At 37.9% G+C, this 12,917-nt stretch overlaps 1 pseudogene; it reads left to right on the top strand.

Moving 5' to 3' along the window:
- The first annotated feature begins 11,302 nt into the window (after positions 1–11,302).
- LOC102960620 lies at positions 11,303–12,096 on the top strand (annotated as a pseudogene).
- The last annotated feature ends 821 nt before the right edge of the window (positions 12,097–12,917 follow it).

Raw genomic sequence — 12,917 nt, 5'->3', positions numbered from 1 at the left:
GCTTACTTGCATTGAAGTAGAAATGTCTATATTTCTGAATTTGATAACTAAATCAAATTATAGTGTTGTTTTATTTTTGCTTAGAAGCTGAACATAAACCTCTTTTCTCCAAAACTTTTTTTTGTTTGCTGTTCAATACAGCGACTGATAAGTCCTTCAGTTGCAATGAGCCTTGAGAGAATGAGGTAGGAACTAGTTTTCGGTTTTATGGGTCAAGGAATAGAACTTTTAGATCTTCTTTGGCCCCAGTTTGGGATTCTATCTATCAATATATACTGCCACTTCCAAATAGCTAATGCTTTTAAAGCCAAAAGCATTCTGTATATTCATCATTTCTCACCAAATATGAGAACTGCCAGAGAAATGCCTAGCTTTTAAAATTCCATAGCAGAATTAAATAAGCTCAAGCCTAAGCAGAAAATAAGAATACCGAAGCTAGAAGAAGAAAAATGAACATAGATTCGTTTGTTTCTGCTGACAAGCCTACTTCTAGTCTTCTCTCGAGGCTACAGTATTCCTACAAAGTTGTGTGCTTCCGGCCATTGCGCTGGAATCCCAGCTTTGATCCCTGGACTGTGACGGAGCCGAGCACATCTGCCCGGTCTGAACAATGGGGAAAATACCAGCTCTTCTCTCTGAACCCCTGAGGTGGTCCACAGGCTGTCATGAGTACTCAGTAGGCCAAAGCCTCTTCTCCCCGCCATCACTCCTCAGCAGAGGGGACTAAGCCAAGTCTTGAGGACACTTGCCCCAGGTTGCAGAATCGAAAGTAGCCTCGGGTCCTTGGCTAACGGCAGTGTTCAGGGTTCTTCCACGCTGCTGTGTCTCCAAACTCTGCAGGTGGGGCTAACCTTGCTGCTTTGATGAATACAGTTTTAGCTGCCTCTGTCCAAAATAAGTCACCAAGCGTTCTTAAAGTGTTCTATGGAGAAATCAGACTCAAGCTGCTTAGGTGATGAAAAAGTGCCTCTCGCCTGGGTGGCTCAGTTGGTTAAATATCCGACTTCGGCTGGGGTCATGATCTTGCGGTCAGCGAGTTCGAGCCCCACTTAGGGGCCTGCTTCGGATTCTGTCTCCCTCTCTCTCTCTCTGCTCCCCCCCCCACCCCCGCCGTCTCCCAAGAATAAATAAATATTAAGAAAAAATTTTTAAGTGCCTCTTGTCTCGTAACAATGGCACAATAGAGTGGCAACAGTGCCCAAGCCTTAAGAAAAAACCTGCATGGTGGGAAAGTTACAATGGATGGAGGAGTGGCTAAGGGTTGCAAAGGTCTCAGGAAGGTGGAACTATGTTTTGGCAACAACAGTTCATTTCGACTTCCTTAAGCAGTGCAGATTTTGATATCCAAGTCTTAAATTTCAGAGACTACTAAGCAAATTCCAGATGCCTGCTTGTTAAGCTTGAGAAATCAGTGTAAAGGAAAGAAACTAGTCAAGACTACAGAATTCCTTCCAAAGAATGAACTTTTTAGGTAAAATTAGAACATTCGTTAACAAGTTGGCAATTTTATACAATGTCTATTTGGTAGCATCCTGCTAATGCTCTCTGTGTCCAGAGCTCCTTAAAGGGAAAATGAGCAAGGTTTTATTAGATCCACTATATAAGTAGTTTCTATTGCCTTTTCACTTAGACAATTTTACTATTATCATTATTATTATGAGATGTTAACTTATTTTAACACAACTGCTTCCTACCATCCAGTGAGGAAGCTTTGGAGTCATGATCCTTTGGAGGATGAACAAGGTGAAACCTGATGAGCTCCGATGACTGTTCCTGAGAATCAAAATTGAGTCCTTGACCGAGCCGGGATAAACCACAGGTCCTTACTCACATGAAGTATTTATACTTTTTAAAGATTTTAAATAAAATTTTTCTTGCTTCTCTCCACAATATTCATTAGTTCTAATCATATTATGGTCCCAATGTAGCTATTTTAAAGTGAAATTAAAAGGCAGCCTAGCTTTGGAGGGTAAGAGTTATTGAAAGAGGTGTCTGGAGAGCCATTTAAAATTTTCAAGTGAAAAAAAAAGAGTGTATGTGTGAGAGCTGTTCTTTTCCTGTTAAAAATTAAGAAATCAAATATAGAAATAGTCTAATTTACATTAATGATCTGCAATCCATGAAACAATTTTTAACCATTTTAAAGTGAAAGGCTGGTGATTATGTGGGTGAGTGGATGGCGATAATAACCATAAATCTTTGAAAGCTGTGGATGTGCTAGGTAATAGTATATAAAAATGAGGTTGGCTAGGCTCCTGGCCTGAGAACTTACATAAGGAAGGCCTAAGCAATCATTCTGAGCCCTTAAGAGGGTGGAACTTACTATTTCTACTTGTCCTTACCCTTGAAGGGTTGGTCTTTTCCTTCCTTCCATCCCCAAAACCCCTGCGCACTTTGTGTTAAAATATAGTTAGGTCCCTGAATGAGCACTGGCCTTCTGAACCTCCCTCCCAGGGAGAGCAGGGCCAAAGGTGGTTCAGGCAATGGGGACGCTGGATGTGTATGATCAAACCGTGGGATCTGCTGCTAACCTGTGTGAACTCCAACAGAGAATTTGCCCTTCGTGTTGCAGGGGACTGGGAGTTCCTTTCTCGCTGGCTGAGCCACAAAAGTATGGTGCACACTGGCCACTAACCTTCCGTTCTCCTTCCTGCTGGGCCTAGTCTCTTGTAGAGACATAAATAGTATTGCTGCTGGGGGCATAGGGACTGAGAATAGAGGCTGGAGGAATGGGAGATGGTCGGGGGAGAGGGAGATGTGTCTGAACCCACCAGTGGACAGAACAACCCCAGATCATATACATAGGGAAGACCAAGGTCCCCCAAATGATTTTGCTGAGAAGAAGCAGAGCCAGTCATGAAATATGCAAATCTCCCAGGGAAAAAAATGTCTTGAATCACAGACCTGGTTGAAAATGGAGTCTATTTGCCCTGTTCCCCAGTTCCAGATCCCATATCATCACTGGCAAAGAATACCTCATGGCAGAAAGCATAATCAGCAGCCAACTGATTTTAGACGTACTCAGTGATACGTTCAAATATGCCCCGAACAAGCTCTCCAGGATTGCCCCTTCTATTGCCGGATTTAGAACTCGAAAGTTCAGTGGAAAGTATGCTTCATCGTGTTTCTTACCAATTTTAATATCTCCATATAACCACAAGTCTATTAAGATAAATAGTTAATGGTCACTATGTGAGAATGCCATACTTTAAGAGATGTCTGTGGCATGGATTGGGTTTTGCAGGATGGCTCAATACTATAGAAAGACTTTCAACTTTCAACACTTATTTTTAAAGATAAGAATGAATTTTTTACAAAGTCCGCAAAGGATTGGCTCTAGCCAAGCCATTATGTGTTATACATATTAGAGAAGGGGGCATGGCATGTACTCAGAGAGTTTTAGAGGAAATTGGAATGCTACAAATGATCCCCTTTCTTGAACCCTGAAAAATTCCACTTTGATTTAGCACTGGTGAAATTGTTAATAGAAACTTCTTTGCACATTGTATATAAACAGCACAGCCTGGCCTGTATCAACTTTATGCTCCAATAAACAAGACAATAATGACAAATTATCAAAGCAGGCCTCAGATGTGACCCTCAATTGGGAGAGCAGCAATTTAATGAAGACAAAAGCTAGGTGAAAGCTGCTAATATCATTTACTGATAAACAGATTTTCTCGAGAGGCTCCTAGCTGAATCCCCTGAGGACCCATAAACCTGCATAATTCCATTTAAAATATTGTGCAATTCACTAAATTAGTCTTTGAACATCCTTACTATCCAATTACGAAGCCCCAGCATGGACAGAATAATGAAATTTTTCAAACTGTGGAATGCATGTGGTCTTAACAAACTTATGACAAACACCAAAATTAGCTTTCAATTTTGAGGCCAATGTAGCTCCCTTTAATACCTCAAGTCAGAGCGGCAACAATAAAACACTATTGCAGGGCTAAGCAGAACAGAAGAAAAATAAATCTTGACTTACTCAGAATTCTGAACACGGTCTACCTTCAGGAAAAAAAAAAAATCATAAGAAGTTGAATGATGTTTTGCATTTGCAAGCTATTTGGTCGCTTAAAATCTAGTAAAAGCTTTACTGAATAAAGGGTACAAAATACCTCCTGGACAGTTCTATCTTCCAGGCAGGCAGAAAAGGCGAGAGTTTGAGGAAGTGAAATTTATTTCTGTTCAAGCATTGCAAGCTGCATTATTAAAGTCATTTGTCATGGTTTGAATATTTCTGCCTGATTCACCATTAAATTGGCCTTCTAATTACCAACTTTGTCATGAAAAGTGGTCTGGCTGTTTCATTCACCAGAAAACTTCAATTCTTTACTCATCACTTGCTTCATGTATATAAAAAGAAAGAAAGAAAAAAAAAGAAAACAACACACCATATATTTTTATCCTCAAATCTTAGAAGAAATGATGTCAACACAATTATGCTTAAATTATCAGACAGCTTATACGTTTTGAAGACACTGATAAGTATTTAGAAAGTGAGTTATCATTTCATCTTTATTAAGAAACTTGCCAGCTTTCACCTATTATCTGGCTCACGTTGTCATGGCTTCAGGAACAACAGGTACCAGCTAGAATCATGGTGTGCCAGGTAAGATATTTCTCATGTTTTCTATCTTCTTGGCTTCTTGGGTGCTGTACTTAACTGTATCCATAGAAAAAGACCCGGACTCCATCCATGACTTCTCTAAGCAGCCTAGTGAACTCTTTGGCCAGCTGTTCATGGTTTCCTGTTCATACTTCCAGGTGAAAAAGAAAAGGGAGTTGTGGGTGACAGTCACATAGGTGAGTATCTTCCCTTCTATATTCATTTCTGTTGAGTAGGATAATGGTGCACTATGCACTCATATTTTAAGCTACATAGTATAGCTTTCTCCAATGTTTTGGGGGAAAGAAGACCTAACTTACCAACATTGTTAAGACAACTCTGACAAAGACTTAGTAATGAATGCAACAATATTTGGGAAACATCCCTATAACAAAACATAAAACGGTATTTGATCCGAAGCACACCAAATTGTGAGGTGTTGGACATTTTATAGGTGAGGAAACTAAGGCATAGAGGGATTGTGTAACTGTCCCCAAAGCCACACAGCTAGTCAGAGCTTTGGCCCTTCTGAAGCCCGAGAATTTAACCATCTCTAGGTGTGTGTGGGTAGCACTTAGTGCCCCGTGTTCGGCAATCTGTGAACTAGTTAATTTTTATGTTCAGATAATCTTAAAAAAATGTATATACACTTTAGACATTTTCATTTTTAGGCTCAAAATAAAGAGATCCATATTGGTTTTTGAATGTTTGTTCATTTATTTTGAGAGAGAGAAAGTGCTGGCACGAGCGGGGGAGGGACAGGAGGGGAAGAAAGAAAACCCCAAGCAGGCTCCAATCAGCACAGAGCCCGACGAGGGGCTCAATGTTATGACCAGGAGATCACAACCTGAGCCGACATCAAAAGTCAGACGTTTAACTGACTGAGCCACCCAGGCACCCGAGATCCATATTTCAACTATAAAGACAACTGATGGTGAATCAAAGAAACTGAGATTACGTCAATGGGATCCATACACTAGCATCTCATGGTCATCCTTACAGATGCCTTTTATGATGAAAGCAACCTTTGTTAAGCATTTTCTATTGACCTATATGAGTAGCAAAAATGAGTAAAACATCTGAATGAAATTTATGAGTGTTGGAACCTTATTTATATATATATTCTGCTTTTGTTTAATTACTAACTTTACCTGGAAGAAAGTTGCACCTGTTAATGAAAGGTTTGCTCATAATTATTTCATAGCTTCGAGATAATCATGTATATTTTCTGATCTATTTCTCAGATTGTATATAAATTAATCCACTGATTTCATCATGGTTTTTGACATTGAACCAAAATGGAGAAATTTTGGTTAAAAGTCTTCAATGTCATGAAATATGAATAGAGATATCCACCCTTTAGAAATAGCTAGGACACCTTTAAGAATAAAAGGAGTGCTATTAATAATTATGCCAAAACAATTGGACTTAACCAAGACTGTTCCAAACAAACCAGGACTTTTTTACCCTAGTATTATGAGTGTTTATATTCTGCATCTCCTCTCTTGATTCATTTCTTACTTTTTCTGGATTATAACTTGCAGTAGTCTCCTAAAAACAGCTGATGGTAGGTAAAATTTTTGGATTCCTGGTCTCTAAATATAAATTTATTCTATTCTCAGAGCCAATTAAGAATATTCAGAATGTAAAATTTGGGGTTTAAAGTCATTTGCCTTAGAGTTTTGGAAGCAATTTTTCCACTTCTAGTTTTCAATGTTGTTTTTGAGAAATCTGATGCCATTCTGTTTCTGTGTTTTTTATATGTGATCTATTGTTTTGTCTTTTGTATTTTTCTTAATCTATTTGTCCTATTTTCCTTTCCTTCTTTATTTCTTGAACTATTTAAGATTTTGTGTTTATCCTTAATGTTGTGAAAATTCATGCTGACGTGACTTGGTTTACTTTGTTGTTGTTGTCATTGTTTTGTTTTGTTTTTTCATTTATTGGGCTGAGTACTTACAATATTCTTATAACCTGAGGATAAATGCCCTCAGTTCTGAATGCTTTTCTTATGTTATTTTTTAGATAATTTTCTTTCCTCCATTCTCTCTATTCTCTGTAGACCTGTTCTTAATAAAGGTTATATCTTCTCGATTGGCTAATTTCTTTTTTATTCTACCATTTTCCATTTCTTTGTCTTTTTGACATATATTCTGGGGAATTTTCTTTATCAGCCTTTCTATTACATTTTTATTTTGGCTTTTCTATTCTTCATTTATTAAAATTTTTTTTTACATTTATTTATTTTTGAGAGACAGAGTGAGACAGAGCATAAGCAGGGGAGGGGCAGAGAGAGAAGGAGACATAGAATTGGAAGCAGGCTCCAGGCTCCAAGCAAGTGTCCAGCACAGAGCCCAACGCAGGGCTCGAACCACAAACTGTGAGATCACGACTTGAGCCTAAGTCGGTCACTTAACTGACTGAGCAACCCAGGTGCCCCTCTATTCTTCATTTAAAAGAGCTCTTTCTTGTTCTTTGTTCTTTTTCAAAACACCCAGTTCTTGTTTTATGAACACAATATCTTTTCTGGACTCTCTAAGGATATTACTATTATTTTTAACTTTCTTCTATAACCTGAATTGTCCATCAGCTCTGGATTCCTTTGTTTGTGTGATTATTTTTTATCCTCTTTCTCATATTGGAGGCTTTACTAAGATGCCTGATGATCCCTTATTGTCTGTCAATGTTGATGAATGAAGCATTAAGAGCAAATCAGAGGCTCTATATGTGTGGATGGGACTTTTCCACTGAAAGATTTCACTGCGGACTCATCAGGAAGCAAAGTCACCTTTTTTATCAAAAGCTCTCTTTAAAGTCAGTTCAATTTCCCCAAAGAAGAGTCTTTCTATTTTTCTTTTTTCTGATTGGTGGTAAGGACTCTTCTAACCTACTTCTCTTAATCAAATCACTCTGTTTTCAGCCCCACATCTTGAGCCTAACCCCTTTTGGGCCTATTGTACCTGAATTATGGAGACTTTTTGCTCAGTTTCTCTCAAAAAATAAAACTCTACTGTTCTTGGGAAATTTAATGACTATACACAGACCTTTAGCCCAATCATATCTTCTTGGCTTTGTACCCATCAGATACTTGATGTCCCCAAGTGCAGAACCTCTCACGCGTGCTCCTGTGTTGGGGCTCCACCTCTGCTGGTATTTATGTTCTAATTTCCTCCAGTCTGTTAGTACCATTATTACCCATCCATCTCCTTTCAAAAATCTGATGAAAATTCTTTTCACATTTTTACAATTTCAGTCTAAGTGGAGCCCCCATACGCCCTAAGAATCAGCTCCTGGTCTGATTACTAAATTCAGCTGGTAATGAGATGGATATCTGCTGATGCCCCAGTTTCCACAATTGTTTCAGATGCTCCTGAAAATCCCAAATCAGGCGAAAATCCAGATCAGAGATCTGAAGCCAGAGAATACTTCTAGCTTCACAAGATCCCTGCTGAAGTATCAAAGCAGGCAGCCTTCAGCAAATTGGGGGTTGCTGATCTTGAATCAGAGAAGGAATTGGAAAAGAAGTGGTGAGTTTGCAGGGGAAAAAATTAAGTAAAACAGAGACCTGCAGTGTTAGCAGCTGACATTAAAAAGAAAGAAAATTAAATGATGAGCTTGTAGCTTTAATATCACTGCTCTATCCAGCCCTCTGACTCTTTTTATCATACCTAAAGAATTGTTCATTCATCTTTCAGGAATACATTAGAGCAGGAGAGTTTTCCCATAGGCAAAAGCATTATACATATTTGCAAATGTCTTACATAATGATGCGAATACTATGCATAGGGATGTTTTGATGAAAGGTAGAAACAATGCAGCAATTTCCAGTCTGTTTCATTAGCTCTCATATGCCTAAGTAAAGGGAGTTTTCTTTGTTGTTTATGCTTTTTCAAACGTTAAAAAGGCTGGTATTTAGAATTCATGGTATTGGGTGTAAATAGGAAAGCCGACTGTTATCTGATGGAGAATGTTTCTTAATACAGATGTCATGTCACACTCCTATTTCTGGTTATTATTTCTAATAACTTTATTTAAAATATGTGTTTATTCAGGAAATAAAAGCAATTTTTACTGGGATTCAAAAGTACTTTCAATACATGATAGAGAGAAAATAAACCTGTAAATCCTAGCTGCAGGTCTAAAATCGTCTTTTTATTTAGCTTGTTATGGTCAACTCAGCTTTAAAATTTTATTTTTGCAGTAGAAGCTTAAACAGGATGACTTATATTTGGGCTTAGTTGTCAATGTAAAAAAATAAACAAAAACCCTAACAGTTTAGTGCCTGCTTTGCATCGACATAAGAATTCCCCTTTCATTATACCCCAGCTACTGGCAGCTTATTATGGCCATTGCTTAATTTGTGCTCTGTTTTTACAAATGACACTTGTACAGGCCTCTTGGGGCTGCGGAGAGAAGCCAGGCCCCTCTCTTTCCCTTGTGTCAATTCTTTTGTGAACCTTTATAATTAGCCACTTAACAAATGGAGGGAAATGAACCTTCAGCAGCAAAGTATATCCTGAAGTTAAGTCAACCATGTGACAGGCAAAACCGATACATGAAAATCTCCTTAACTCAATTGTTGAGTTGCCTCAAGGGTTAAGAGGCATTCTACCCATAATAGCCTAAAAGAGAAGCCTTAGAAGTGGTGTTTTTTTGATGGTTCACTATCCAAACGCCTGTTAGCCTTTCCAAGAAACAGCACACATTAGAAAAAGCACATATTTCAGGGCAAGATGGCTATCCGCCCCCCCCACCGCCCCCAAATCTTTTGTTTTGCAGGAAAAAAATGTCAAAAGTCTGGCTTTGAAAGTAACAAGATCCCCAGGCTTGAAATTTACAGATTCAATGTAAAGGGAAAAAAAAGGGGGTGGGGGGAAGCTTACATCTTTGGGACTGAAAGAATGTAAGTGTAGAAAATGACATCACATATATTAAGATATTAATGAATTTGTTTTCAGAATCTATAATAGGGACCCTAAGAGCAGGGTGCTATCATTACGAACTCTTTCCTTTTTATTACTAATTAGACTTCTAAATGTGAGTGTAAATGTACCTCAGAGAGTATGTATTAAAAGTTGCATATGCATAAGAGATCATTTCAAATTCATCTTCCAACAAAAACTTCAACTTTGATATTTTCTCATGTTCCCATTTATACGACATTAACATAGTCTTTTGTATTTAATTTCTAAATTCCATTGTGATCATTCTATCAAGGTATTTACTTTTGAGGACTGTCTGATAGCTTAATCCCAGTTCAATAGGGCAACAGTCAACTGTTGCCAACTTAATGTATCCTATTATTATCAGTGATTCTTTTCCATGTTAAACCTATATTGCCTCTAATGTATACAATGAAATTTATCTGGTTTAAAGGCATATCCAAATCAAAAAATATATACGATACATTTTACACAGAGCTGGGGAGACATAAGAATGGGGGCTTACAATATTATAATATTAGAAGATAAAAAAATTTCAGATACTATAATATATTGATACCAGAATGCTTTCTATCTTGAGAGGAATAAAATGGAACATAGTAAATTTCTGTAGGGTCAGTGAGATAAAAGACAGTTTCACTTCAAGTGAGCTCAAAGTGTTATTGTAAATAAAAATTGTGGTTTTATTTTATTATATAGCCCAAATATATTCATTAAAGTTTTATAGCAACTTGCTATTGGTTTCAAAGATGAGTAAGTTTGCTTTATAGGCTATTGAGTAGTGGTTGACATTTCTCAATTAAGGCCTCATCTATACAAGAGCTGTTAACTCATCTATGCTTACCTTTCTTTAAAGTTTTATTTAGGTATAATTGACCAATAAACATTGTATATATTTAAGGCGTACAACTTGGTGTTTTGATAAACATTTACATTGTGGAATGATTACCACAATCAAGCTGATTAACATATCTATCACCTCACATAGCTACTATTTTCTTTTCTTGCTTTCTTTTCTTGTGTGTGTATGTGTAGAGAACTCTTAAGATCTATCCTCTTTAGCAAAATTCAAGTATATGATAGTTTTTTTTTTAACTGTAATAACCATGCTGTATAGCAGATCTCCAGAACTTATTCATCTTGTGTACTTGAAACCTGTACTCTTTGATCAAAATCTCCCCATGTCTCCCTCCCCTCAGCCTCTGGCAACCACCACTGTACCCTCTGTTTCTATGACTTTGACTATTTTATATTCTACAAGTAAAATCATGCAGTATTTGTCTTTCTAGGTCTGGCTTCTTTCACTTAGGATGATGTCCTCCAATTTCAACCATGTTGTGGCAAATGACAGGATTTCCTGACCCTCTATAGCTAAACAATATTCCACTGTATGTATGTACCACATTTTCTTTATCTGTTCATCTGCCAATGGACATTTAATTTGTTTCCATATCTTGGCTATTGTGAATAATCCTGCAATGAATGTACAACCTCAGTGGCAAAAAAATAAAATAAAATAAAATAAAATAAAATAAAATAAATAAAATAAAATAAAAATAAAAATAATCTGATTGAAGAATGGGCAAAGGACCTGAATGGACATTTCTCGAAAGAAGACATAAATGGCCAACAGGTATATATATGAAAATGTGCTCAATGTCACTAATCATCAGGGAAATGCAAATCAAAACCACAATAAGAGATCATCTCACACCTGTTAGAATGGCTATCTTCAAACAGACAAATGATAACAGCTCTCTCTACGCCTAGCACAGCTGGGGCTCATGGTCCCAAGAAGCATCTGAAGTGTGTAGCAGCTCTAAAGCATTGGACACTAGATAAACTGACCAGTGTGTTTGCCCCTTGTCTATCTACTGGTTCCATAAGCTCTCATCATTTTCCTAGGGAATAGACTTAAGTATGTCCTAACAGGAGATGAAGTAAAGAAGATCTTTATGCAGAATTGTATTATTTATTATGACTGTTGGCAAATTCTGAACTGATAGATCCTACCCTGCTAGTTTTATGGGCATCATCAGCATTGTCAAGACCGGGGAGAATTTCCATCTGATCCACGACACCAAGTGTTGGTTTTGCCGTTCAAGTATAAATTGTGCAAAGGAGAAATACCTTTGTTGGGGGGCAAAAGGAATCTGGTGACCCATGATGTTCATACCATCTGCTATCCTGATCCCCTCATCAAGGCGAATGAGACCACTCAGATTGATTTAGAGGAGGGAAAGATTGCTGAGTTCATCAAGTTTGACACTGGTAATCTGTGTCTGTGTATGATGACTGGAGGTGCTAACCTGGGAAGAATTGGTGTGATCACCAACAGAGAGACACCTTGCTTCTTTTGATGCAGTTCACATGAAAGATGCCAGTGGCAACTGCTTTGTCACTTGGCTGTCCAATGTTTCTGTTGTTGGCAAAGGCAACGAACCATGGATTTCCCTCCCCCCATGGAAATGGTATCTACCTCACCATTGCTGGAGAGAGAGAGACGAGAGACTGGTGGCCAAACAGAGTGGTGGGTAAAATGGTTTTTCGGTGATGTGATTGGAAGTCTTTACATTTAAAGGTAAGACAGCATGGAAAAACAAAAAAGGATCACAAATGTTGATGAGAATGTGAAGAAGAGGGAACCCCTGTGTGTTGGTGATGGGAAGGTAAATTGATGTAGCCATTATGCAACACAGTGTGGGGGGGGTTCCTCAAAAAATTAAAAATGGAACTACCTTATGACCCAGCAATTCCATATTCTAGGCATATCGAAAGGAAATAAATGAAATCATATCTTGAAGAGATATCTGCATTCCTGTGCCTACCTTTTTGGATGAGGTAGTAATGAGAGCAAACTTTATTCAGGCACTGTTCTAGGCACTTTTAATATATTAATTAATATAATCCTCATTGCAAACCTACGAAATAGATACTGTTAACATCTCTACTCTGAAGTAAGGAAACCAAAACCAGTGAGGATAAGGTCACATTGATAGGAAGTGGCAGAACTGGGCTGCCTGGCTCAAGTCTATGCCCTTGACCACCAGGTCATAGCAATTTGTCTCCCTGATTTGTCAACCATCTGGCTCTATTGACCAAACTTTTTTAGTATCATGTAACTAGCTCAGGAAAACCCTATAGCAGTTTTCCTTGGTTGGAAGTATTTTAACGTATCAGAAGTCTTATTTCCCAAATTGTTGGTGGACTTAGAGACCTATTATTCAAGGTTGAAGTCAGATAGTATTAAAAGTGACCACATAATTTATTGTGTTGATGGGACATTTTAAAGAAGGAAGTTAGATGCTGTTAATAGTTACACACTTGGAAAGTTGACAGAATCTGGACTGTCCCAGGCA

Source organism: Panthera tigris, chromosome A1 (assembly GCF_018350195.1).
Source record: "Panthera tigris isolate Pti1 chromosome A1, P.tigris_Pti1_mat1.1, whole genome shotgun sequence".
Taxonomy (NCBI): Eukaryota; Metazoa; Chordata; class Mammalia; order Carnivora; family Felidae; genus Panthera; species Panthera tigris.
The sequence above is the reverse complement of the archived record's forward strand: the minus strand, read 5'-3'. Positions and strand labels throughout refer to the sequence as shown.